Source organism: Callithrix jacchus, chromosome 15 (genome assembly GCF_049354715.1).
Source record: "Callithrix jacchus isolate 240 chromosome 15, calJac240_pri, whole genome shotgun sequence".
Classification (NCBI taxonomy): domain Eukaryota; kingdom Metazoa; phylum Chordata; class Mammalia; order Primates; family Cebidae; genus Callithrix; species Callithrix jacchus.
This window is the reverse complement of record NC_133516.1, coordinates 4996911-5024000: the sequence shown is the minus strand read 5'-3', so window position 1 is coordinate 5024000 and position 27090 is coordinate 4996911. Positions and strand designations below refer to the sequence as shown.

Here is a 27090-nt window from a genome sequence, read left to right as displayed (position 1 = left end):
CATCTTTTTTTAAATCAACAATAAAATTATTCTTAAAGACATTATTTTGTCTCAGAGAGTAAAATAGAATAGATAATTTGTTTTAGGTAAGTCAAGACTAATTACTACTTACCTATTCAACATGATCCTTAACAGGGTAAAATAGTTACATCTCTTTTAAAGCACAAAACTGGACACCCACATCTTTGTTGGAAATGCTGAGATTTCTGGCATCATTAATTGCTCTCTGAAGGCATCATTTCAGTGTCCCACTGCAAACTAAAGGTTTATTGCATCAATAAGGAAGGCAATGAGTAGCCTTATGGATGGGATTTGGGGATTTAAAGATATAAATGTGAAGTATGGTCCTTGACTTACCAGCTGTGACTGAATAGGTTTTAATCTCTTTCAGCCTCTGTTTATTGGTCTATAAATTGGAGATAACAACACCTATTTCACAAGATAGCAAGGAAATGAGATTATGTATATATCTCATAATCTCATTTCCTTGCTATCTTGTGAAATAGGTGTTGTTGTCTTTCTTGCCCAGTAGGAACTCAATCACTTATATACAGTATCAACACCAAATAACACCAGTTGGCTTTCCAGCAATGTATTTAGGAGTTATATTAGTTGAATTCTGATAACAATAAAATAATATTAATAGTCAAGACTTATAAAAGTATTTTATAGTTTCTAAGTATTTTAGCATCTGTAGTTTTACTTGATCAAACTTTTTAGTTAGATAGGGAGTATTGTTATTATTTCTATTATATAAAAAATTAAGACTAAGACATATATCAAAATATTATATTGTTATTATAATTGTTACTTGTCAATTAAAATTATTTTAAATTATTTTAAAGAACGATTAAGGCTAGGTGTAGTATTTGGACTCTAGAGTGCAAATACTTCACCTCAAATATTACTTCTACACTTGCTGTGGAGTGAATTTCTTACTCCTTCTAAGCTTCAGTTTTCTCATTTGAATAATGGAGATAGTAGAGTGCCCTCAACTATCTCGAGAGTAGAGAGTTAGAGAGGCCTTTAATACTTCCCCAGTGCCCACTGTACAAAGCCCAGATGCTTCAATTTGCTCAAAGTTCTCAGTAAACCAATCCCAGCCTGCAATTCCAATGATTTTCTGGCAACACTGATCACAGCCTTTTTTGAATCCTTTCCCCAAGCACATTATGCACATTCACAATTCTGTTTCTAGTATTTACTTTACTTAAATGTTAATTTCAATGGAGAAAATTATACTCATTCATTAAAGCCCAGGTCAAATGACACCTACCCTAAGAATTGTTTCCTTATGCTGGATTCAGAATTCCCCACTCTCTCCTTTGTATATCCATAAGCACCTCATTTATGCCTCGGTGATTACTTCTCACTTCTCTACTTGTATGACAGTGAGCTGTGCATGCTCCTAGCTCCCCCACAGGATTGTTACCTTCTTGAATGAAAGACACATCATTTTAATTTTAGTGTCCCAGCCCCTCCCACTTCCTCTCCTCCCCAGACCTTCAGCTTCCAGGAAAGTGAAGGCTTTGAAGTATAGACACATAGTAGACACAGAAATATTTATTAAATTGATTTTAATGACCAAACAAAATAGTACAAATCAAAAAAATGCAATGATGCCCAAGAAGAGGATTTAGTTTAAAAAAATTAAGGTTTACAGACTTACCACATTGATAGATACAGCATCTATTACATGTTTCTGTAAATGGTTAACTGTAATTAGGGACTAAAATTAGAGATAATGGCATCCAAAGTTTTGGCATGCCTATTATTTAGAATGCCTCTTTTTCCATCCCAGTAAAGGTCTCTTGATGTCACCATCAGACAGAATATTAAATTGAATGAACTATTAGTCTTAGTGAGTGCAATACTTCTTACATTCTTATATTAAGATTCTGAGGTGATGCAAAGGGAAGATAGTGTTTACATTAATTCAGATACCTGCAATGGCCCTAGCTGGAGAATGACCAGGCTGAGAGGTGAGCATCTAGGCTAGAAGAAAGAAGGTTAGCTGTGGTTGGCAGGAGCAGAGCAATTGGCAAAGAGCAGAGCAACGTTTGGCCACAGGGTCTAAACCCACATCCCTGCTTCCAGCCCTTTTGGCAACATAGCTATGATGTCAGAAAATGATAAAGAGTGAAAAAACACTTTTCTTCCAAGAATCAAGAGCCTTTCAAAAAACTTCTGACCACCTCCTTTTGACGTGCAAGGAAGTTGAACAGGGTTTTTATCTGTTCATATTTAGAAATTCTTTTTTGCTTCCTGCCATGCGCTCATATCACTAGACTCCAGTCTCTCCATCAATTCTTCTTGTTCACTGCATCCCTTATTCCCTCAGTCAGTCAGTTTGTATTTAGCTACTAATTTTTGCTTATTACTATATTTAACCACAGTAAGGAGGTAAATGCCCTTGAAGAGTAAAGCATGCAAATAACACATCTCAAAGACTGGAAACCCCCAAAGCACACCTAAGCAGCCGCCCAGTCCTTCCTGAAAGTGTTCTGAGCTCTCCAGAGACTGCAGAGCTTTCTGTTATTGATACTCCTCACCTAAAGTGAGGGGTTTTGTTATGGGCTGCTGCTAAAGAGCGTCTAACACGGTTGGACATTTTAGTCTAACTACTCAAAATGTCGACTTCTGCCAAGACCAGTTCACTTTTCAGTTCTTGGCGAATTTCTCAGAAAATGAGCACAGCATGATTCCTCTAGCTTTGGGGGTATCATAAGCTCTATCACAGAAACATACTCACCCATGTCCCATGTGTACAGATGCACTTTACAAAGCAAACCTAAGACCCGGGAGTCTTGCACTGTCTCTTTAGAAGTTTTCCCTTTAACAAAGACGCCATCTGTGATACATTCTGCATTCTTAGGGGAGGATCCATAACAAATGTAGGACAATAAAACTGAAAAACAAATGGTTTAAAGATGAACGTGTTCCACTATGCAGAAAAAGAGAAGTGAGGTTCAATAGGGAAAATATGGAGGTGGGAAGACAGTAAGTATATCCAGATCTATATCTAGGTATACCTGTTAGAAGGGGGGGAATTTAGTGTTACGGGACCTCATATCTAGTTTAATTGAAGAAGAAAAACAAGGTTAATGGAATTGATTTTCAAGTATGTAATAAAATTAATCTCAAAAAGTTCTACCCAGAGCAGTGTTGTTGTTATAAATGTGGCGGGTCTCAATTATATTTTTGCTATAGTATTCAAATTAGCATGGATGATCATTCACCAAATGCGTCTAAGATGGTAGTCACAGTGCTAAGTGCTTAGAAACTGCATTTCTCATCTCTGCTTCTCAGAGGGAAATGTATAGTGTAGGGTGAGGCTTTAATTAGTATATTTTATTTGTTCAAGCCCTGAAGGAAATCAAGTAAAATTATGAAATCGATGTTCTTGCTTGCTCAAGTGTTGCCTCTTTTCTGTGTCTAACTCTAGGCTGTTTCCACCTGAGTGCACAGTAGAGAGGAGAGCATATTTTGAGACGTGAACTGCTCGGTGTGTCTACACACTCGCTGATATAGGGTCCTGTAGCTGAAAGAGGCAGTAGAGACCATTGAGTCAAAGGAAGTTCAACTGGTTCAACAGAGCCCCATCTTTAGTAAGGGGTGAAGGGTTTGATTTTGAACAATATATATGTAGCTGTATCAGCAGCCTAGGCTCAATATCTCTCCTTTATCTATCATGTATATCAGGCTTTGAATTAGGATTTTATCTTAAGAAATGGTTCTGCTTCTGAAAAAAACAAGGCTATCAGCCACAAATTCAGTTCAGCTGAGAGAGTTTAAGTGGCTTGTTCAAAGTTGCATCGTTCCTTAGAAGCAGAGCCAGGTCTAGAACTCAGGCTTTCTGACTACCAGATGAACTTCAGCCTTGATGCTGTTTTTGACAGCCATCTGGATGAATTAAGAGCAGGGATTCTGGAGCCAGATGACTTGGGTTCAAACCCCAGTTCATTTACCTACTAGCTGTATGACTGAGGGTAAATTACTCACCCTCCTCAGGGCTCAGTATTTTCATTTGCAAAGATATTAATAGTATCCTCTGGGACTACTATGAACATCAAATGAGCTAAAATGTGGAAAGCTCTTAGAAACGCGCTTGATATTTAGTATAACCAATTAAATGTAGGCCATTGTTATTATTAAAATAATTCCCAAAAACTTTCGTAAACCTATAGGATCCACCGTAAGACCTATAATCTAAGAATTTTCATTCCTTTGAGCCATCTGAGAAGGCCCATCTTAGAAGGTAAATACATTATCTGGGTAGTAACACAGTAAGTCACTGTCATTTTTTCATATCTCATATTTCCATTTAGTTTATCTATTAGTAAGGCCATAGAAGAATGGGACATAGAACATTTAAGCCTTAATGATGAGTCAGAGTTAGGATTTCTTTGGAAAAACCTGGGAAAGACATGAAGGGCTGAGAGAAGGCAAATCTCAAGAGAAGACAGAGGCCTGAAGTAATTGTAGTCTCTTTCAAAATTCTTCTGAGCCCACATCAGAGACTGAGGCACAGAATGCATCTCCCTGCAGTTCCCAGAAAGGACTGGTGTCAGGGTCTCCATGCGCTCACTCCCTCTAAACCTTCTTCCCTCCCTTTTCACTGTGCATATATTCTATATACCCCCCTCACCTTCTGGCTCAGATAGTGATGAAAGTAGCAGCAGAAAAATGAAAGAAAGAAAACAGGCTCGTAAGTGAAGACTGAGGGTTTGGAAAGGAGGGGATATGAGGAAATGTCTCACCGGCCAACTTTGGGGATAGTGGACAGAGAGTGAGTCCAGTTTTCAAGAGAGGAGCAGTAAAATCAAAGTGTCATGTCCACAGGCCAGTTCCTCTTTCCCATTTCCTTGGACTGTCAGAAGCGTGAGGGCAAGGCCAATCCCTGAGTCTAGGCCCTTGTAGAGTGTCTCATTTTTCTAGATTGTATTGGAGGCACAAGTTCTAATGTATGTGTGTGAGTGTCTGAGAGAGAAGAACTGAGTGGAGTTTAAGGTTAGGTGACTTTCATTATTAATCAAATGGAAGCCCTAGGTCAATGAGATGCACATTGGAAGGAAGCCTGTAAAGTGAATGACATTCAGAAGGCTGTTATCAACAACAAATTCAAATAACCTGCTTCCTATTGAGCAAGAAATTAAATCTTACCTTCAATATTTGTGAAATGGAATTATAGCATTTTTTATTCTGCTGCAGGTAAACACAGATAATCTAGTGTTTTTATTGCTGTTAATACTAATCTCCATGTACATGATTATGGAGTGATAGATATTAGTTAAATATTTTGGTTTCAGCCGGGTGTAGTTGCTCACACCTGTAATCTCAGCACTTTGGGAAGCTGAGGTGGGAGGATTGCTTGTGCCCAGAAATTCAAGAACAGCCTGAGCAACATAGTGAAACCTGGTCTTTGCAAAAATAAAAATTAGCTAGGTGTTGTAGAGTGCACCTGTAGTCCCAGGTACTTGGGAGGCTGATGCAAGACTGTTATTGTGCCATTGCACTCCAGCCTGGGCAACAGAACGAGACCTTGTCTCAAATACATATATATGTATATATATGTAGTATGTATATATATGTACATATCTGTATTCATATGTGTACATACATGTATATAAAATACATGCATGTATATATTTTGCACATATATACACACATATGTGTATATTGTGCCCAGTTCAGTATGCATATATACACATACATGCATGTATGTATATATTTGCACATATATATTTTTGCATATACATGTATACATGTGAAACTATACATGCACGTGTGTGTACATGTGTGTGTTTGTGTAGATTCCATTGACTGGTAATATGTTTTTGATAATTCAGAAGCCGCTTCAATATTTTGTGAGTCCAAGGGCACTTTTACTCTCACTGATAATTGGTCAAGGCTATCAAAGTGGATGCTGCTATGTGAACATCTGGATGCTTGATTCTGGGCTGAAGAAATGTTGCTGCACATAGCATTTAGATTTCAATCAGTAAGTGACATGTTCTAACTGCATGACCTTCTATAATTAGTTAATAAACTCATTTTTATTTTCAGTGTCAGTCCAAGTGCTTCTCAGCTAGTTTCAAAAGAAGTGGTTGTGGGTCAGCCAAATACACATTCTCAACAATATTCTTTTAGCTAAAAATACTTATATACATATAGCTCATGAAAACTCACACTTCATAAAAACAAAATTATTCTACAGAACCATGAACGTGAGAAGGTAGAGAAAATAAGTTAATGCAGGCAAAAAAGAGTGCCTTCTAAAAGGAAATTATTCCAGAAAACTGAAAACAGAGTGCTTCTCCCAGAGAAACATAAGTGAGCACCAAAATGATTTTAGTAACAACAGTTAACACTTTGACATACATTTATTTTATTTTATTATCCCAACCTCTTTGTGTAGAAAATGGAGCTGCTGTTATCATTATCCTTATATCATAGATAAGAAAACCAAGCTTTATAAAACTTAAGCAACTTTCCAGGTTTATAATGAGTTAAGCTTCAAGCATTCTAATTTTCGTTCTCAGCTCTTTCCAGTACCACTATCTGTGTTGTAAACCCAGTGTGAGGACAGAGCAGATTTTTACTACACAGTAGTATGATACTATGCCACCTCTCCTCCTTAAAGATATCAAATTATTATGCAAGTTTTGGGAAAATTACATGCAAACAGTTTTAAATTATCATTCAACTTCTGGGCATGATACACAATAAAACCAGCCTTCTCATGTCAACTTCCAAAGTCTTGGTGACAGAAATTTTCAGGTAATTAATTTCATTTTAGGCTAGCTATGACAAAAGTTCTTGGTTTCCTCTTATAAGGGTGGCTTCTCTTCACATTACGTTTTTCTCTTGATAACTGCTCAGAATTTATTCTGGCTGATGGGATGATTTTATCAGTTATGGTAGGTTTTGGTCAGCTTCAGAAAAAAAAAAACCAATAAAACGATGGTTAAAAGAACACAGATGTGAATCTCTTTCTTATTTATCTAAATTCTGGATGTAGACAGTTCAGGGCTGATCTGGGCACTTCCTGGTTGTCAGAAATTGGAGCTATTTCTTGCTGTCATTCTTAGTGCACATCCTCATAATCCAGTATAGCTGCTTGAGCTCCAGCCATTATTCTGCCTTCTGGTCAGCAGTAAGAAGGAAGGAGTAAATAAAGAAGATTGCCTCTTTCCTTTGTGAAGACTTTTTAGAAGTCTAGTTACTTCTGCTCACAAATAATCAGCTGGAACTTAGCCACACTGCCACAGCTAACTGGGAGAGAGTCTGGAAATGCAGTGTTTTAGTTGGTACCCAGCTCATAATTAGGGCTATGGTAGAAAGAGGAGAGAATGGATATTAGGAAGCAATTGGAAACCTCTGCTATAGTCAGAGAATGACTCCTTATTTTATGTACCTATATTGCACAACTTTTAAAACTCCCTATGGGTTATTTTATGTCAAAAAATTTATCAAGAGTTTGCTTGAAGATCACAGTTACCATATTATTAAGAATAAGAGAAGCTGAATGATAATTTGCTGTATTACTTCACATTTAAAGTTAAATACCTGGTTTTTTAACCACTTTTATGTAAGAGCCAGATTCCAAATGGTCATATTGTGACTCTTGGGGCTTTAGTCATTTTTATTTTGATACTCCTATTACTTAGAGAAATGAGAATGCATTGTGAATTTAGGCACTTCATAACCACTAACAACATACAATGTATACTACATAATGAGAGCTGTTTAACAATAAAACATTTTTATTTGTAAGGAGTTAAGGTTTTCTTTTAATGCTGAGCATAATGTTTTACATGTGAAAGATATCTAATCAATGAGTGCTAAATTGAATTGACCTTCACGACTCAGCTGAATTTATCTGATGTAGAAAAGACCCTTGACAGCTTCTGCTAGTTTCCAATCATTATTCTCATGGCAGTGTCACACACAAATAATTTAATTTGATTGTATTGGGTTGTTGTGGTTATGCCTATGCATAGCTGGGACCACAGGGAACAAGTCACTTTTCAGCCATGTTGTTTTGCCCCAGACAGTGACCACACCTGCAGCTTTAGGGACTAGGAAATCTTCCAGAACACTTAAGTGCATAGAGCTCAATCAAATCAGCTCTTACTTGGAGAATAAAGATCGATTTGTTATGGAATTCATTACTTAGTGCAATTACCACATTTATGATATTCTAATCTTATTTAATCCTTCTCAACTATGGATGTGGTAATATACAAGAAGAGTGCATTGAATATTTTCTGTTTATCCGAGCTATATTTGAGTAATTTACCTTGTAAAAACTGTAGGTAAAATTCCAATGAGACCCTTGATTGACTCTCATATTACTGATTATACAACAAAACATAACTCACATGTTTTGTCAGACTTAATTGATCTTTAGACGTATATTCTTAGAATGGCTTGTTTTTATTAGTTATCTTGGACACTGTTTTCGTTTCCTAACTCATCACCTTTATAATACATCAGACTGAAAAAGAAAAGGCTCATATTCACAGATTTATAAAGGGGAGAACCATGTTTGTTTAGTGCTATGGATATCTGGCTTTTAAGAGTATCTGTTTTTGCTAATGGCTAGGATGAAAATTATACAGTGTACAACTAGGCTGTAATACAATTTCAGTACATGCTAATTATAAAATTAATACAATTTTAGGAACTTAAATATATGTTTAAAATTTTTCTAGATAGAACAAAACTGCTGCAGCAGAGGCTCGGAGGTAGAAGAGCAGGAGATGGGTTCTTGATCTTGCAGTTGAAGATACTTTCTCCATCCATTTTTTTCTCAGTTTGGGTTAATTCATTTTCTCTGAGGCAATGTCTTTCACGGTTTCTCCCAGCACCCTCTTTCCTTAGCCAAGATGGCATCTGAGTGAAAGAGAAAGCCCAAATACCCTTGTGATAACATGGGTAAGTGAAGGGAGGCAGCCTGTGAAAAGCGGTCCTGATCCTGCCCTTTGGGTCTTCCCTAAAATCCCCAGAATCAGTTGTTTTCATGCCTGGTTTCTAGATAGCCACTGGCATCCAGCACTAATTTCAGTGCTGGTGAAACCTGGAAACAGTTTCCTCAGCATGTTCTAGCCTTGTGGTCCTGCTTCCTTGACTTGGCCCCACTGTCATCTCAGTGGCACAGAAGACCCTTGAGGCACCACAGTCTCTTCCTTCCTCCAGACCATCGCCTTGGACTCTTCCCCCATAGGAACTGCTGTCTCTGCCACAGGGTTAGAGGAAAGGGGACCTGTTCAAGATCCCAAAAGAGGGTTCTTGGATGTCACACAAGAAAGAATTCAGGGTGAGTCTGCAGAGCAAAGTGAAAGCAAGTTTATTAAGAAAGTAAAGGAATAAAGAACAGCTACGCTATAGACAGAGCAGCCCTGAGAGTTGCTGGTAGCCCATTATTATGGTTATTTCTTGATGATTATGCTAAACGAAGGGCTGATTATTCAGGCCTCCCCCTTTTACACCATACAGGCTAACTTCCTGATGTTGCCATGGCATTTGTAAACTGTCAGGGTGCTGGTGGGAGTGTAGCAGTGAGAATGACCAGAGGTCACTCTTGTCACCATCTTGGTTTTGGTGGGTTTTGGCCCGCTTCTTTACTGCAAGCTGTTTTATCAGCAAGATCTTTATGACTTGTATTCTATGCTGACCTCCTCTCTCATCCTGTGACTTAGAATGCCTCACCATCTGGGAATGCAGCCCATTACACTTCAGAGTTGCTCTGGTTCAAATGCCTCTGACAATGTCATCTTGGCCCTAATCACAGCAACTTCATTGCAGTCTCTATGGTGTTCAGCTTTCCACTGCCTTCCATAAGCCACAGGGAGAGTTCAGGGAGGCTGGAAGAGAGTCAGGGCTTTCTCTTTCATGTCCATGCATGCATGTGGTGACACCTCATGAGCCTGTGTACTACAGAGCTTGGGACCATTTCTTCTATGTGATGTTTCTGTTCTTTCTCCTGCTTCTTGATTTTGAGTCTGAGGCCATTGTAATGGAGAAGGAAGGACATCATCTCCTACTCTTCCTTCTCTGCTGTCTCCTCTTCTAGCACTAGAAGGATTTCATCTGGAAAGACCCTTCCTCCTGCTGCTCAACTTGGCATCAGCTCTCTTATTTCCTTGGGCCTATCATGATAGAAGGGTTTTTGTGAGTGGGGAGGGGACAGGAGACAGTATTATCACCAATTCAAGAAAATACATTTGAAAGTTTTTGAAGATTTAGAGAGCATTTTGTTGTTTCACCAAAATACCTCTTTAATTTTTCTGAAGTATGTAACCATACTCTTAACTGCCTTTGAAAAATACAGCCTTTTCTTATTTTCTTTTTCTTTAAATTATTAACTGGGATGTGAGTTCCTGGGCTTTCCTTATTGATTAGAAACTTTTAAAAATTTTATTTCTAGAGACAGGGTCTTACTGTGTTGTCTAGGCCGGAGCACAGTGTTACAATTATACTTCAGTCCATCTTCTAGCACACAAGGGATCCTTCCATCCTTCAGAGTAGCTGGGGCTATAGCTCACACCAGCACAACTGACTAATTTAAAACAAGTTTTGTTTGTTTGTTTGTTTTTTGGTAGGGACAGATCTTGATATGTTGCCTGGGCTGGTCTCAAATCCCTGGACTGAAGTGATCCTCCCACATCTGCCTTGCAGAGTTGCCTTTATTGTTTTATTAGTAGAGCAATTTTGAATAGTTGGAATAATTTTGTTAATTTAATGAATTCTTTTTTTGAGACAGAGTCTCAGTCTATTGCCCAGGCTGGAGTGCAGTGGCATGATCTTGGCTCACTGCAACCTCCATCTTCTGGGTTCCAGTAATTCTCGTGCTTAGCCTCTGAAATAGCTGGGATACAGGGGATACAGGTGAATGCTACCACACCTGGCCAATTTTTTTATTTTTAGTAGACAGGGTTTCACCACATTGAGCAGGCTGGTCTCGAACCCTTGACCTCAGGTAATCCACCTGCCTTGGCCTCCCAAAGTGCTGGGATTACAGGTGTGAGCCACCACACCCAGCCTTAATGAATTTTAATAATGTTACCATTTAAATCAATTAGCAACAAAGCAGATACAACAGCTAAGCCATACAGAACTGTTTATCTAGTAACAACAGTTTCTAGTACTCAACCTAATGATTATGTGTACAGTTAGTCTGGAAATGCAGTGTTTTAGTTGGTACCCAGCTCATAATCAGGGCTATGTACAATTAGTCCTTCAGCCAGCTCAGGCTTTCCATGGCAATAAATCTCTAGGGACTAAAATCTTTCAGAAGGGAGCCTCTGGTTAAAGTTTACTTCCAGAAATATGGCTGTTTCCTCATGGTTCCGAGAGCCAGGAGGCTCCACTTGTGGAACAAATCAATCAAATTCAGTGAATCAGGAAGTGGCAAGGAGTTCAGAGAAGGATTGGTCTCTAGATTACTGTATTTTTGATACCAATAATTGTTCTTCCTTTGCTTGTTTTACCTTTACAGAGCTGTGGAGCGCATACAAGATAAGGCAGGATGTGAATCTGACCAGGTGTGCTTGGTTATCATCAGGCTTCAAGAAAAAAAAACTCCCTTCGACATATACAGTGCATTCTAAATTAGTCAGCAAATCATAACCAGTGTCACTCTGTGTCAGGCATTGTGGTGGGTTCTTGGGAGTTACATAATATTTATGACACAGTCTCTGATTTCAAAGAACTTGAGTCTTGTTGAAAAGATTATATGCTCATTCACCGAATATTTAATGAGTTCAGACTACAGGATAGGCACTATGATATGTGGGCATAGAGCAGCAACAGAATAGATCTGAACCATGCCTCCATGGAAAAGATAATCAAGTGATACTGATATTCAATAGGAGACTCTGGATGTTTCCAAATATTTCCAATTCTAGCCATAGAGGGTTCTTTTTTTTTTTTTTAGATCGATTAAAAAAAATCAAGAACCACATTATGAGTGAATTCATGAAATGCACTCTCTGTTGATCACTCTGATGATTCCAGGGAGTCATTAGGTTCTGGCTGTCCCCTGACAGGTCTCTCTCTGGACTGTGGCTTTGCACTCCCACAGGTCCCTTCAGGCTCTCTTGGATCTGTTTCTATAGGTGGCTGTCCTCTCTCTACTGTGCTCTTAATCTGTCTGGGAAGCCTATTTTTTATTCTTCAAAGCTTCACTCTCATAAATCTCCTTACTAACTTATTTATTTAGCCTTTTTTTAGAAATTTTGATTTATTTTATTTTTAATTGAAAAATAATCACTGTGTATGTTCTGTATAGGGTATGATGTGATATTTTGATATATGTTTACACTGTGCAATGATTAATTTAAGCCAATAAACAAACATATCACCTCTTTATGAGTCTTTACTGAGGCTTTCAACTGACCCAAGGGTGAATGGGGAAGGAGGAAGTGAAAAACAATGGAATTTAAAAGCATAGATAACTACTCCTAATGTTTATTAACTGCTCCCTTTCATAGATGTCCACAAATGGACAGTAAATTTTTTAGCTCTGCTAATATCTAGTGGGAAAGAGAAAAATGATGGTGGAGAGTGGACAGGAGACTTGTGGCTGATGAAATAGATATTGGTCTTTATTTTAAGGACAACTAAAAAATAAGCAATTTTACCAAGCAAATATGTAGGGATGTCTGTGTATGTATGTGTGTAATGAGCAGGTTTTCTTTAGAAACAATCGTGTGGAGAATGGCTTAGCTACCAACATTAGGTGGCATATGCTGGATGCCGCATGAGCAGGAGCAGTGTCATGTTCTGATCAAAGTTTTCCCCCCTAAATCTGAAAGTAGATCTGTCAGACATGAGGAATTTCTTCCCAACAGCCCAGCGGAGTAGAACACTGCAGTCCAATCACAAACGATATTCCCAAAGTGTGGGAGACAGCAGGTGTAACACTGAGCTTATTTATATAGCAGGTCTGTATGATTATACACAGTGTTGTAAATATGTCTGGTAGAATAATTTCATGGAGAAAAAGTCCCTCTTGACCTGGCATCAATGTAGATGTACAGCAAAGTGAATGAAGCTGAAGCTTCAACATCTCTCACTTGCACAGGCCTTTACCTAGACAGTGGACCTAGTTTTATGTTCATTTTATTAAAGAAAGTTTTATATTCTTCAAAACCCAGATCCACTTCTGTCCCATATAGTCCACAGGTAGTCATGGAGAAAGTGGAATTTTAACTTGCCCTTGAAAGAAAATTATGTCAGATAGAATATGTCACAAAGAATGGGACCCCATTCTGAATAAGGATAACTGTGGGGGCAGTGTGGAGAGTGCACTGGAGGGCCAAGAGTCAATTGATTGATGGGTACCAGGGATTACTAAAGCAAAGATCAGATACCTGAACTCATCTTTGCATTGGTTGGTTATTTAGGTGCTTTGGGACATAGGAAATAGATCACCACTTATATTAGCTTAAGCAAGAGGAGGTTTATTGTAATAGAAACAGCATTATGGGAGGACACACTTTGGGAGGTTGAGGTGTGAGGATCACTTGAGCTCAGGAGTTAGAGACCAGCCTAAGCAACATAGTGAGACTCTATCTCTAAAAAAAGATGAAGACATTAGCAGGGTGTGGTGGTGCATGCCTGTAGTCCCAGCTACTTGGAAGGCTGAGGGAGGATTGCTTGAGCTAAGGATGTCTACATTGTAATGCACTGTGATTGTGCCACTGCACTCCAGCCTGGGTGGCAGAGAGAGACCATCTCAAAAAAAAAAAAAAAAAAAAAGAAGAAAAGGAAAACATTATGGCTTGGAGTGTGTAGGCTAGAGTTGGAGAGTAGATTAAGATCCCAAAAATCAACAACTGGAATAATAAATGGAATCTCTTGCCCATTGTCCATCATTTCTGGACCCAGCTATTTTCTACTTGTCATAATTGTGTTTCTACTGACAATTGCCTATTCTTTCTCTGTATTATCAATGTAATTTCTTAGCTTAATTATCTTCTTCCTCATGTTCCTGATACTAATCTTCCTCATTTTCCTGACATTTTCAAGAAAGGAAGTCTCTTCCTTATAAGGTCATTGTTCCTTGACTGGCAAAGTTATAGATCAGAGGTTAATCTGTGGCTTGGGCTTGCATACCTTGTCCAATCAGGTATGTCTAGGACATACAGAATCTTTGCACGAAATATGTGATCTGTAGTTGTTCCTTCAGAAGTTGTGGAGCAAGAAATTTCCATTACAAGAACTTATAGGTGAGGCTAACATAATCAATGGCCTGTCCATTATAGCTGAAATAAGAATAGCTAATATTTTCTGAGGGCTTACTTTGTGTCATGTGTCAGATACTGTTCTAAGTGCTTGATATATATTAACCCCTTTCTAAAAAATTTAAGAGTCAGGGTCTTGGTCTGACACCCAGGCTGGAGTGCATTGGTACAATCATGGCTCATTGCAGCCTCAAATTCCTGGGCTCCAGGAATCCTACTGCCTCAGTCTCCCAAAGCACTGGGATTATAGACATAATGGGTAGCCAGCATTAACCCTTTTAATCTCACCAATAATCTTATAGGGGTAGTCACAACCTTTATTCCTATTTTACCAAGAAGGAAACTGAGACCCAGCAAGTTGCAGTAACTTGTCCAATGTCATGTGGCTAATAACAGATGGAACCAGGATTCTAGCTGGGCAGTATGTTCTAGGGTTTACCTTTCTTTCTGCCTTAGGCTTTTGGTTATCTATCTCCCTAAACTGTGTCAAAGTCTTCACTTATTTGAACATGCTAACAGTTCCATTTCTCCAGTTGCTGTCTAGCCCTATCCAGTCTTAGTCCAAATGTGAAACATCAGCAATAACCAGCTATATTTGCTTGCTGGCTTCCACTCTTCCTCATTCAGTCTTGTCTTTATTCAAGCCTTTCCCTCCTCCCTTCCAGTTCTTCTTTTCATGCCCTACACTTCCTTATGAAACCTCAACTCTCCTCAATTACTTTTGTATTTCCCCTTTCTCTGAATTCTTAAGGCTTCTACAGTCTGTACTGTTGTGAGGAGACCAGTATAATTGCATTTAAGGTCTATCATCTTTAGGATACATTTTCATGTTTTAGAAAGAGAAAAACACAGAACCCCCTTAGAAGATGAAGATTCAGAAGGCAGTACTTAGAAGTCACAAAGCCTAGTAACAGTATAATCTCTTTGGATAGTGAGGCTTTAAAAACCCCAAAAGATGAAGTTAAATTGAGAAGACTGCAAAGCATTAGAGCCTTTAACATAGTTTGAGTTGCTCCAAGTCTCATGAGGGGTACGAGAATGATTCTTGGAAGGAGAGTCCCTTGCCCACCCGCTTCGTTTCTCCAGGTGGTTTGAATTCTGAGAGGAAAGATAAGAAAGGAAGGAAACTTTGGAAAGTAAAAAGGGCAAACCGTTTATTTTTTTTGTTGCTGTGACATAGCAGGCCCCAGACTAGAAATTATGGCTCACACCCAAAAGACCAGCAAATAAATAATGACAGGAGATAATGTGCCAGCTGTACCCATTTTCTCAGAATTCTGCTGAAGTTACAAATCTATCTTTATTCCCTGTGCAGAATACCTAATTGATTTTTTTTATGAAAGCAATCTTTTTACAGCTAAATCATGAATTAGGCACCAAAAGCCTGGTTTCTAGTTCTGGTTCCAGGTCTAGATTTGAGCAAGTCAACTTCACTCAGCTTTATTTTATTTATCACCTATAAAATAGAAATATCTACTCACTGATAGACATTGTATATAAAAACATGTAGAAGAAATTGTCCATTCAGACACCGCATAGTAATTACACCACGATGTGGCTAACTCTGGTTTAGTCACTGAGGGTCCATCAACAAACAGAAACGTAAAAATCTCTGCTCTTGTGGGGCTCACTGAGCAGTGTAATTGGCCAGGTCACATGTTTTAGTTTTTTAACCCTGCTCAGTTATCCACACCTTTATTTTTTGTTAATAAACAAGCATTTGCTGAATAAGGTATGTTCTAGGTTATTTATGAGTGAATTAAATCTACAAATCTATTACTGGGCCTAGTGATAGCGCAGGAAGAGAAAGCTAGATTCCAGATAGAATTTAGCTGCAAGCTAGGTTTGTGGCTATAAAAAAACAATGTGGTTTCATATTCTCGTCTGTAAATAAGAGAATTGGATTACATCATCTCCAAGGCTCACTTTAGCTTTAAAATGTGCAGTTTTGTTTACTCCCACAGGGATCACTGCCCTCTTGGTGGCAGCTGGCATAATGCCTAAGAAGAACTGGACAGTGCTCAGAATACACCTTGTCAATTCTAAAAAAGTAGATGGTGGGAAACATCACCATACTATGCTCTGGAGTGTGATTATATGCCACTTTCTATTATTTCTTGTTATTTCAATTGCTTCCCAGCTAGAGCACACACTCCTGCAAGGCAGGAATCAAGGAGTGCATTATACCTATTATTATCTGGACCTGGAAAGATTCCTTTGATATCAGAAGCCTGGATTTGTATTTCTAAAATTATCTATATTTTCACCCTTGAGTAGGCCAAATGCTGCTTGTACTACTTTATCTGTTTTACTTATTAATTTGACCAATTAACCAACCCCATTTTATGTCATGAACAATATAAAATTTAGTTCTGCCCTTATCAGAATAATGTGTTCATTCCAGCTTAATGAAGTTTCATTATAGTTGCATAAAAGCTGCAGGGTGGGTGGGGAAAGGTTTGTAAAGACTAGAACTTAATATGCAGTACAGGTATATCTAGCTTGAGTACTACAATACCAAAGATGAAAGCATACACCAAAAGTTTCTAAGAGACTAGTTTTGTTAGCACAGGAATAAAAACCACTTACAGAATTTGGAGGGAGTGAGGCAGTAGAGTGTGATTAGGACATGTGTTTTGGAACCAGACTGCTGGCATTTGAATTTAAACTCTGCCACTCACCTGGAGGTGACCCTAGGCAAGTTACTTCACCTATGTATGTGTCAGTTTCCACATATCTCATTTCATTTTATTAAAGATAAATTTCATTTTATTGAAGATGATAAGAGTACCAGTTACAAAGAATTAAATGAATTATTATTTGTAAAGTGCTTGAACAGCACCTGACAAAGGGAGAAGAACTTCTAATTCTGTTCAGTTGTTTAGGAGGGTGTTAAAATGAGAGGAATTAGGAGCAACAGAGACTCTATGTCACTTAAAGAAACTGGTGTTAAAGGAAGGCAGAACATCGAACTGCACTTGTAGGAAGGAGTAGAGACAAACAGTCAAGCACAGGTGTTTGTGTGTATTTTGTTTCCCAAGACAAGGGAAATCTCCATATATTTGAAAGTGGATGGAAAGGAGCTAGTGGTCAGGAAGTTGGAAGAGGGAGGGGATAGCTATGCGAGTGGAATGACCTGTAACAAGGACATAGGTAATCAGAGGTGAAGAGAGGGAATTCTAGGAGAGTTTCCTCTTAGTTCCTGCAAAATCTAGCTAGCTTTGTGCCATGTTACAAATCTGGCATTGAAAATCTGGAAGTGACAGCACAGACCATCATAGCCCTCAGATCCTTAGGATCAAGCAGTGGATAGGGATAAATTAGTGAGCTGGTGTGGGTGAACAGAGAGAACTATTAATGACATGATGGGAAGAAGCTGTAACCATGTGGTACCACTGGGTCGTTCTGGAAGGAATCTCGCAGACAAACTAGCACAGTGTTCAGCCCACGGAGGCAGAGTGTCTCTGTGAATACAGGCCTCAGGCATCCTCAGCTGAACCATAACCGGCCACAGGGTCCACAAAGGAGCCATAGCAGAAGGCCAGACAAATGAGCTGTGTTGTAGAGTCTCTATTTGGTGTTTGTGAAGTGCCCAGTCACACATCAATCATCTTTCAGTATTGCCATAGGAAAACAACTTGGCCCAAGAGTTAAATTCAGATTGGAAGATAAACATTGACCCTCCCTCCAAATACACAAATAAATAGCCTGCACCACCTAACTGAATTATTTTAAAATATCCTGTAACACATCTTAGTAAACAAAGCTGTTTTAAATGAAATCCTTGGGCTCTCACATCCAGAGGGAGGATAAACTTTGCTGGCAGATTGAAATCTTATATGTTTGGCAATTTGGGAAGAAAACAGCAGAGCTGCGAGTTTAGTTGAAACAAGAACAAGATTTATTTCAGGCAGGAAGATCCTAGGCTGCATGAATGAAGATTTATGGCTACAAGCACTGATATGTCTACGAGGGGCCCATTAGTACCTGTTCATCCTTATACTTTCAGGACAGGCCATATTTGATGTGGATGAAGAGCAGTGTATTAAAGGGTTTAAGCATTAAATGAAATTAAAGGCAAAGGAGGTTGACATCACCTGACATATGGCAGTCTTTATCTTTTAGAAATGGGAAACTTTCAAAGATATTTATGATTTGCCAAGATTTGCCTTGGAAACAATATGAAGAATATGTTAGAGAGAAGGAAAAATTGGATCAAAAACATTAGTAACAAGGCTATTAGTAGATCAAATTATATATAATCTTCAATAACAACAATTTTTTTAAATGTAATCTATTTTTAGAGCAGTCCACAGCAGAATCGAGAAGTACAGAGATTTTTCACAGAACTTCTGTCCCCACATAAGCATAGCCCCCTCCGTCATCAATGTCCCTGGCCAGAGTGGTGTATTTGTTGTAATTTATAAACCTACAATGACAGCATTATTACCCAAAGTCCATAGTTTACATTAGGGTTCATCCCTGCTGTTGTACATTCTGTGGGTTTGGAAAAATGCATAATGATGTGTCTACTATGGAATTGTAGATTAGTTTCACAACCCCAAAAATCGTCTGTTCCCCACAAGCAATGCCACTAGGAAAATATATACTTCAGAACTCCCGGCTCTTCATGAACTACCTTGCAGTGCCTCATTCTTTTAGTTTAGTTTTTTTTTTCAATCTTCTGCTATTTGACATTATACAGGTATGTGGTATCAAAATTCCTACAGCTGTAATCTGCTTCTAAAGTTTAGCCAACAAATAATGCAAGCCCAAGGGCATTTCCTTTGTGAAGGCAGGCCTTTAAATAAGAACCAAGCAACATAATAGCAAGAAGAGAAGCCTAGTGGTCAGCTGAGGTGAGAACTTAACCTAACCAGATCGTTCTTCAGCATACGGAGAATCTTCTCACATAGGAGTATGAAGGTGGCTTTGAAAGTCTTGCAGAAAAAAAAAATTGTAGGGTGATAGAGGGGCCCCTCTCACCCTCTCAGGCACTGGTGTGGGAGGCCCTGGTGCTTTATCTTTCTCTGGCTCTGGCTCTCATTCTGGTTTTCTCCAGGTCCCTTTCTCTGGCAGAGGAACTTCTCATAAAGACAGGCTGCTCTGTCTTTTATCTGTCTTGGGCAGGACCCAAGGGAATTGCAAAAGGAAAGAGAAAGGCATTGCAGTCAGAGCCCAGAAGGTGGGTCTAGACCAGGCTGAGAGATGGGCAGGTGCCCCATTGCCTGGTGGATGGGCAGGCCATATTCCCCTCTCTGCCACCCACTCCCAGCCCTAATGTGTGCCCAGAGTTTTGAGCAGCACTTTCTTGCTGAGGGGAGGTTTTGAGACTCCAGTTGTGAAGGAAGCATTTCCACACAGAAGAAATGAAGGCTTAGATGTGCCTTGAGTACCCTACTGTGTGCTGGCTCTGTGGCATGTGCCCCCTTTTCCAACCTCCTAGTTTCCAGAAGGTGGGGAGTAGGTCAGAGGGACTGCTCCCCAGGGGGTGGGAGCCCCTCAGAGGGACTGTGATGTCTGGGACATCAAGGAGGGGAGGGGACATCTACATATAGGCTCAGTGTCCACAGGGACTTCTCAAGGGGTTTGTGTGGACCAAGAAAATGCAAAACCCATACACACAGCTTTCTGATTACAGAAGTCCATCTAAGCATATTTTAGAGAAATGCGTGTACATGGTATGCTTGAAATGATCTTCCTAAATACATTCCTTTAAGGGGAGTCTGTTCCAGTTGGTGAAGTTGTGCTCTCTGCAGAGGCTTCAAACTCCTCTGGCTGCAACCTGAAGGCAGATAGAGAGGAGGATGCATGGGTGCTGGGGGTGCAGCAGCACCCCTACCTGAAGGCAGATAGGAGGATGCATGGGTGCTGTGGGTGCAGCAGCACCCCTACCTGCACGGAAGCTTGTCCTACCTCTGCACAAGGTGGACTCCCAGTGATTGTTTTTGGAAGGTGAAGGTTTCTGTTGCCAGATGGACAAAGAATAAGAGCATCAGTGTAGCTGTGCACAGTGGTTCACACTTGTAATCCCAGCACTTTGGGAGGCTGAGGTGGCCAGATCACAAGGTCAGGAGTTTGAGACCAGCCTGGCTAACATGATGAAACCCTGTCTCTACTAAGCATACAAAAAATTAGCTGGGTGTGGTGGCACATGCCTGTAATTCCAGTTACTTGGGAGGCTGAAGCAGTAGAATTGCTGGAACCCAGAAGGCAAAGGTTGCAGTGAGCGGAGATCAGACCATTGCACCCCAGCTCGGGTAACAGGGCAAGACTCCATCTTAAAGAAAAAAATAAATAAATAGGTGGAAAATAAACAGTTCCATTTACCAGGAACATACTCTGTAGAAGAAAATGCCATAATGACTCCGGACTAGGGAGGCACTCTCAAACCCAGCTCTAAGACGGCAGTTAAGGCGCAGTGGGGGAGGGAAAGGCTGCAAAGTTGCCTCAGCCAGGCAACTCTGAGATATGCCCCTTCCTTACTGCGTGACCTCGGGTGATTTACTTAATGTCTCCAGGCCCCTAATCTTCCTCATCTATAAATGGATGTAATAATATCCAGCTTAGAGGGTCATGGGGAAGATAAAAATGTGAAACTTTATGTAAAGAACTTAGCACAGTACTTGGAATGTTAATAGAAGGGAAGAAATGATCGTTATCATTAGTCATACTACATTTTATTTATTTATTTATTGAGAGGGAGTCTTGCTCTGTCACCCAGGCTGGAGCATAGTTGCTCAATCTCGGCTCACTGCAACCTCCACATCTGGGTTTCAAGCAATTCTCCTTCCTCAGCCTCCCAAGTAGCTGGCACTGTAGACAGGAATTTTGTATTTTTAGTAGAGACAGGGTTTCACCATGTTGGCCAGGCTGGTCTCGAACTCCTGACGTCAAGAGATCCTCCCACCTTGGCCTCCTAAGGTGGTGGGATTACAGGTGTGAGCCACTTGCCCAGCCCATTTTATTTTTTAAAACAATTTCAGGCCAGGTGTGGCCACTCATACTTGTAATCCCAACACTGTGGGAGGCCTAGGTGGGCAGATCACTTGAAGTCAGGAGTTTGAGACCAGCCAGAACAACATGGTCAAACTCTGTCTCTATAAAAAGAGAAACAAAAAAGATCTGGTGGTGTGCACCTGTGATTCCAGCTACTAGTGGGGCTGAGGTGGCAGGGTCACTTGAGCCATGATTGCAACACTGCACCCCAGCCTGGGTGACAGAGTGAGACCCTGTCTCAAAACACACACACACACCCCAAAATTTTTCCACCTGTGTAATTTTCTTTGAAGAAAGTTATATATGGCTGGGCATGGTGGCTCACGCCTATAATCCCAGCGCTTTGGAAGGCCGAGGCAGGTGGATCATATAAGGTCAGGAGATCGAGATCAACATGGCCAACATGGTGAAACTCCATCTCTACTAAAAAAAAAAAAAAGAAAGAAAAGAAAAAAAAATGAGCCAGGCCTGCTGGTGCACTCCTGTAGTCCCAGCTACCAGGGAGTCTGAGGCAGAAGAATAGCTGGAGCCTGAGAGGTGGGCATTGCAGTGAGCTGACATCTTGCCACTGTACTCCAGCCTGGGTGACAGAGTGAGACTCCATCTCAAAAAAGTGAACAAATTGGCCAGGTGTGGTGGCTCACGCCTGTAATCCCAACACTTTGGGAGCCAAGGCTGGTGGGTCACCTGAGGTTGAGCATTCAAGACCAGCAGGACAAACATGGAGAAAACCCATCTCTACTAAAAATTCAAAAATTAGCCAGGCCTGGTGACATGTGCCTGTAATCCCAGCTACTTGGGAGGCTGAGGGCAGGAGAATGGCTTGAACCCAGGAAGGAGAGGTTGCAGTGAGCCTAGATCATGCCACTGCACTCCAGCCTGCACAACAAGAGTGAAACTCCATCTCGAAATAAAATAAAATGAAGGTTTTGTGTGTGTGTGTGTGTGTGTGTGTGTGTGTGTGTGTGTGTGCAGGTATATATGTGTGTGTGTGATCATTAGCATATGATTATATAGAATATACGTCTAGAATATATATATGAAATCTTTTGATATTTTGTTTGATATATATAAAATCCTCAGTATATGATTATACATGGAACGTACGTATGGAATCTTATGACTGACTTTTTTCATTCAGCATAACACCCTTGAGGTTCATCTGAATTGCTGCTCATTTGCCCAATGAATGTTGGGATTGTTGCAGTTTTTGGCTAATGTGAACAAAGCTGCTATGCACACAGGTTTGAGATTAAGTCTTGCTCTGTCACCTAGGTCAGAGTGCAGTGGCCCAATCTTGGCTCACTGCAACCTCCACTCCCAGGTTCAAGCAATTCTCCTGTCTCAGCCTCCTGAGTAGCTGCGATTACAGGTGTACGCCACCATACTGGGCTAATTTTTGTATTATGGGCTAATTTTTGTATTTTTAGCTGAGCGGGGTTTCACCATGTTGGTCAGGCTGGTCTGGAACTCCTGACCTTGTGATCCACCTGCCTCAGTCCCCCAAAGTGCTGTGATTAGAAGTGTGAGCCACTGCGCCTGGCCTGTTTTTGTTTTTTTAAATGTGAACATAAGTCTACATTTCTCTGGAATAAATGCCCAAGAGTGCAATTGCTGGGCTGTATGTTAAGTGCAATTGCTGGGCTGTATGTATATTTTTGTATTTTTAGTAGAGACAAGGTACCTCCATGTTGGCCAGGCTGGTCTCAAACTCCTGATCTCAGGTGATTTGCCAGCCGGAGCCCCTCAAACTGCTGGGATTACAGGTGTGAGCCAGCATGCCCAGCTGGCTCTTCTCTTGTAAGACTGAAACTCCCTACTAGTTAACGACAAACTCCACATTCCCTCCTCTTCTGGCCCCTGGCAACCACCATTCTACTCTCTGTCTTTACTATTTTGAGTATTATTTTGTTTTCGTTTTGAGATAAAGTCTTGCTCTGTCGCTCAGGCTGGAGTACAGTGGCTCAATCTCGGCTCATTGCAACCTCTGCCTCCCGAGTTCAGGTGATTCTCACGCTGCAGACTCCCAAGTAACTGGGATTACAGGCATGTGCCATCATGCCCAGCTAATTTTTGTATTTTTAATAGAGATGCGTTTTCTGCATGTTGGTCAGGCTGGTTTTGAACTCCTGACCTGGCCAGGCAAGGTGGCTCACATCTGTATTCTCAGCACTTTGGGAGGCCAAGACAGCAGAACACAAGGTCAGGAGTTTGAGACCAGCCTGGGCAACATGGTGAAACCCTGTCTTTACTAAAAATACAAACATTATCCACGCACAGTGGCGGGTGCCTGTAATCCCAGCTACTCCGGAGGCTGAGGTAGGAGAATTGCTTGAGCCTGGGAGGCGGAGACTGCAGTGACCCCAGATCTGCAACCTCCTCCTGGGGTTCAAGTGGTTCTCCTGCCTCAGCCCCTCCAGTAGCTGAGATTACAGGCGGGCGCCACCACCCCCAGTTAATTTTTGTATTTTTAGTAAAGATGCCGTTTCAGCATGATGGCCAGGTGGCTGGGATTCCCCCGCCTTGCCCCAGATCCCCGGGAGAGGCCAGTACGGCCCTCCCATGGGTGGCAGAGAGACAGATGCGATGCAGGTCCCTCTCCCTGGGAAGGGGCAGAATGGGTCCACTCCGCAGGGCCCCTCCAGGCGCTGACCTAGGATGGAGTTGAGGTGTGGCAGCGCTGGACCCCAGGGCCCCTGCCTGCCTCCTGGGGAGGCGGGTGCCCCAGGCAGCCCCAGTGAGGCTGCGGGTGTCTGGGCCCTAGTGAGACCCCAGGCTCCCACAGGACGGATGCGAACAGGGAGGCCGGGGAGGCCCTGCTGCCCTCGGGACTGTCCCTCCAGCTCCCAGCTTTCCGTGCTTTTAAGGGCCCCCTCTGCAGAGAGACAAGGGAGCCAGACCTGCATCCTGAGGCGCCGCACTTGAGGGACCCCAGAGCTCTGTCCAGGCCGCTTCCTTTGTTTGAGATTAAGTCTTGCTCTGTCACCCAGGTCAGAGTGCAGTGGCCCGATCTTGGCTCACTGCAACCTCCGCTCTGGATCGCGAAGCTGACGTCCAGAGGAGGGCAGGGGCAGGTCCTGGAAGCTCCCAAGGCAAAGAGAGCTGATCTCGGGGCTGGGGTCCCAGGGCTCCACTCCTGCCATCTCTAGGGCCCTAGAACTGGGAGGAGAGACTGGGTGCCTTTCGTCCACCTCTGGGGCTGGGCAGAGCCTTAGCTGGTGATGCAAGGCGAAGCTGCTTCTGTGCAGTCCGAGCCGCGGCCCCTTTAAGAGGGGGTGGTGCGTCAGCCAATTGCTAGGGACGCTGCCAGCGTGCGCGCCTCTATGGAAGCCGAGACAGCGCTTCCCTCAGTGCCCCGGCAGAAGCCGCGGCGTCCTTGAAGCAAGCAGAAGCCATGGCGGTGTGGTCGGAGAGAGCGAAAGCGGCAGCTAGAGGCGGTGGCGCGGTCCCATGAAGCAGAAGAGGAGTCGTGTCCCAACGAGCAGAAGCCGCGGCGTCCAGAAGCGATGGCGCGGTCCCAGCCAGCAGAAGCGGCCATGCGGTCCCAGGGAGCTTCGGAGAAGCCGTGGTAGTTTCCATGTGATGGGGGAGCAGGAGGCAGGTCTCCGCGGTAAGTGGCGGGGCATGGACCCCACCGGGAACCCTCTGGGCCTCCCTGCTCCTTCCCCATGGACCCCACCGGGAACCCTCTGGGCCTCCCTGCTCCTTCCCCATGGACCCCACCGGGAACCCTCCGGGCCTCCCTGCTCCATCCCCATGGACCCCACCGGGAACCCTCCGGGCCTCCCTGCTCCTTCCCCATGGACCCCACCGGGAACCCTCCGGGCCTCCCTGCTCCATCCCCATGGACCCCACCGGGAACCCTCTGGGCCTCCCTGCTCCATCCCCATGGACCCCACCGGGAACCCTCTGGGCCTCCCTGCTCCATCCCCATGGACCCCACCGGGAACCCTCTGGGCCTCCCTGCTCCTTCCCCATGGACCCCACCGGGAACCCTCTGGACCTCCCTGCTCCTTCCCCATGGACCCCACCGGGAACCCTCTGGGCCTGCCTGCTCCTTCCCCATGGACCCCACCGGGAACCCTCTGGGCCTCCCTGCTCCTTCCCCATGGACCCCACCGGGAACCCTCTGGGCCTCCCTGCTCCTTCCCCACAGCTCACTTTTGGGCCCTGACTCCTTGTGGGCATCTGGGCTCCAGTAGTCTGCGTGGCGGCGGTTGTGGGGTCCTGGCTGCCCCAGCGTCTGCACCCTGGCTGGGAACGGTGTGCGACCCGCGTCCAGCATATAGGAGCGCCTGGACCAGAGGCCACAGTGAAGCACAGGACCTGGGACCCTCCGAGCCCCACGGGCCTCTGAATTGAGGTCCAGGGTCATTTTGGTGTTTCAGGACCTTTAGAAAGAGACCTCGCTGGAGCACAATATAGCAGGGGACATCTGTAGTGTCAATTCTTTGAGGAGTCTCCAGGTATTTAGCTGTTTCCGTGGTGTCTATTCTGATTTTCATTTACAGTGTATGAGTTCCCTTATCTCCAAAACTATACCCGTGTTTCTTTATTTTTATTTTTTTCCTTTGGAGACAATCTCGTTCTGCCCCAGCTGGAGTGCAGTGGTGCCATCTGGCCTCACTGCAACCTGCGCTTCTGGGTTCAAGCGATTTCCCCGTCTCAGCCTCCTGAGTAGCTGGGACTACAGGGGCCTGCCACCAGGCCAGGCTAATTTTTATATCAGTAGTAAAGACAGTGTTTTTCCATATTGATCAGGCTGGTCTCAAACTCTTGACCTCAGGTGATCTGCTGCCTCGGACTCCCAAAGTTCTGGGATTACTGGCGTGAGCCACCAAGCCTGGCCTCTCCTATTTTTAAAAAACTTCCTTGGAATATCCAGTAAGTGTGAGATTATCTGTGTGGTTTTCAATTAAACCACACACAGTTAGTTAACTTTGTTGGATAGTTAATTTTGAGGACCTTTTATCTGTTGTTCGATTTTATGTCACAGAATTGTCTGTTCAGGTCCTTTGTGAAATATTAGATTGTTTTGTTACTTTGTAGTGTTTTTTGTGTGCACCATAGATGACAACACATGAATTACATGATTACCTGAAATTTTTGCCTAATCTATAGGATTTTTTTTAATTTGGAAAGTAGTTTCTTTGCTGTGCAGAAACTTTTCAGGTTGATGTAGTCCATGTTTATTTTTGTGTTTTATGCATGTAATTTTGGTCATCCATATAAGGAAATACATATCAGTGACAAAGCATTTAATTGTCAGTGAGGTTTTTCTTCCAGGGTGTTTCTTTCTTTTTCTCTTTGTGAAGGTGAGCAAAGATTCAAGTGACCCAGAATATATGCTCAACCTGTGTTTTAGTTAAAAACATTTTGTGGTTTATGGTCTTTTGTTCTGGTCTTCAGGGGTTTGTTCATTTGTTTGTTTTTTGTGTGGGGGGGTGGGGGGGTGCAGGGGTTGATTTTCATATGTCATGTAAAATCAGGGTCCTGTTTCTCTCTTCTGCATCCAGATAACATTTTTCTCAAAGGTATTCATTGAGCAGACTCTGCCTTCCACATGTGGTGGTCTTTATCAAAGTGAGTTGACTATGTCCATATTTGCGTTGATCTTGTTTTGTCCTCCCCGTTTTTGTCCACAGTTCTAGGTATTGTTTTTATCCAAGTACTATATATCTGTGGCATGACTGCAGCTTGGCAGTGTGATTTAATATCGAGGATTGTGGGTCCTCACTTTAATTGTATTTCTCAGGATTACTTTGGATATGAGTTGTTTTTATGGTTCCCTGTGATTTTTAGCAATATGTATTTATTTCTGTTAACTTTCATTCACAAC

The 27090-nt window shown here is 42.1% G+C and overlaps 1 long non-coding RNA gene and 1 pseudogene across 1 annotated transcript; one reads left to right on the top strand and one right to left on the bottom strand.

Moving 5' to 3' along the window:
• Positions 1-6363: 6363 nt before the first annotated feature.
• On the bottom strand, positions 6364-24531 carry LOC144579409 (uncharacterized). Its single transcript, XR_013526856.1, has 2 exons — positions 24152-24531; positions 6364-21068 (listed from the first exon to the last, which is right to left on the bottom strand). It is a non-coding gene; the product is annotated as an uncharacterized LOC144579409 (long non-coding RNA).
• Positions 24532-24611: 80 nt separating this feature from the next.
• LOC128930973 (neuronal acetylcholine receptor subunit alpha-5-like) overlaps positions 24612-27090 on the top strand; it is a 28538-nt pseudogene continuing 26059 nt past the window's right edge.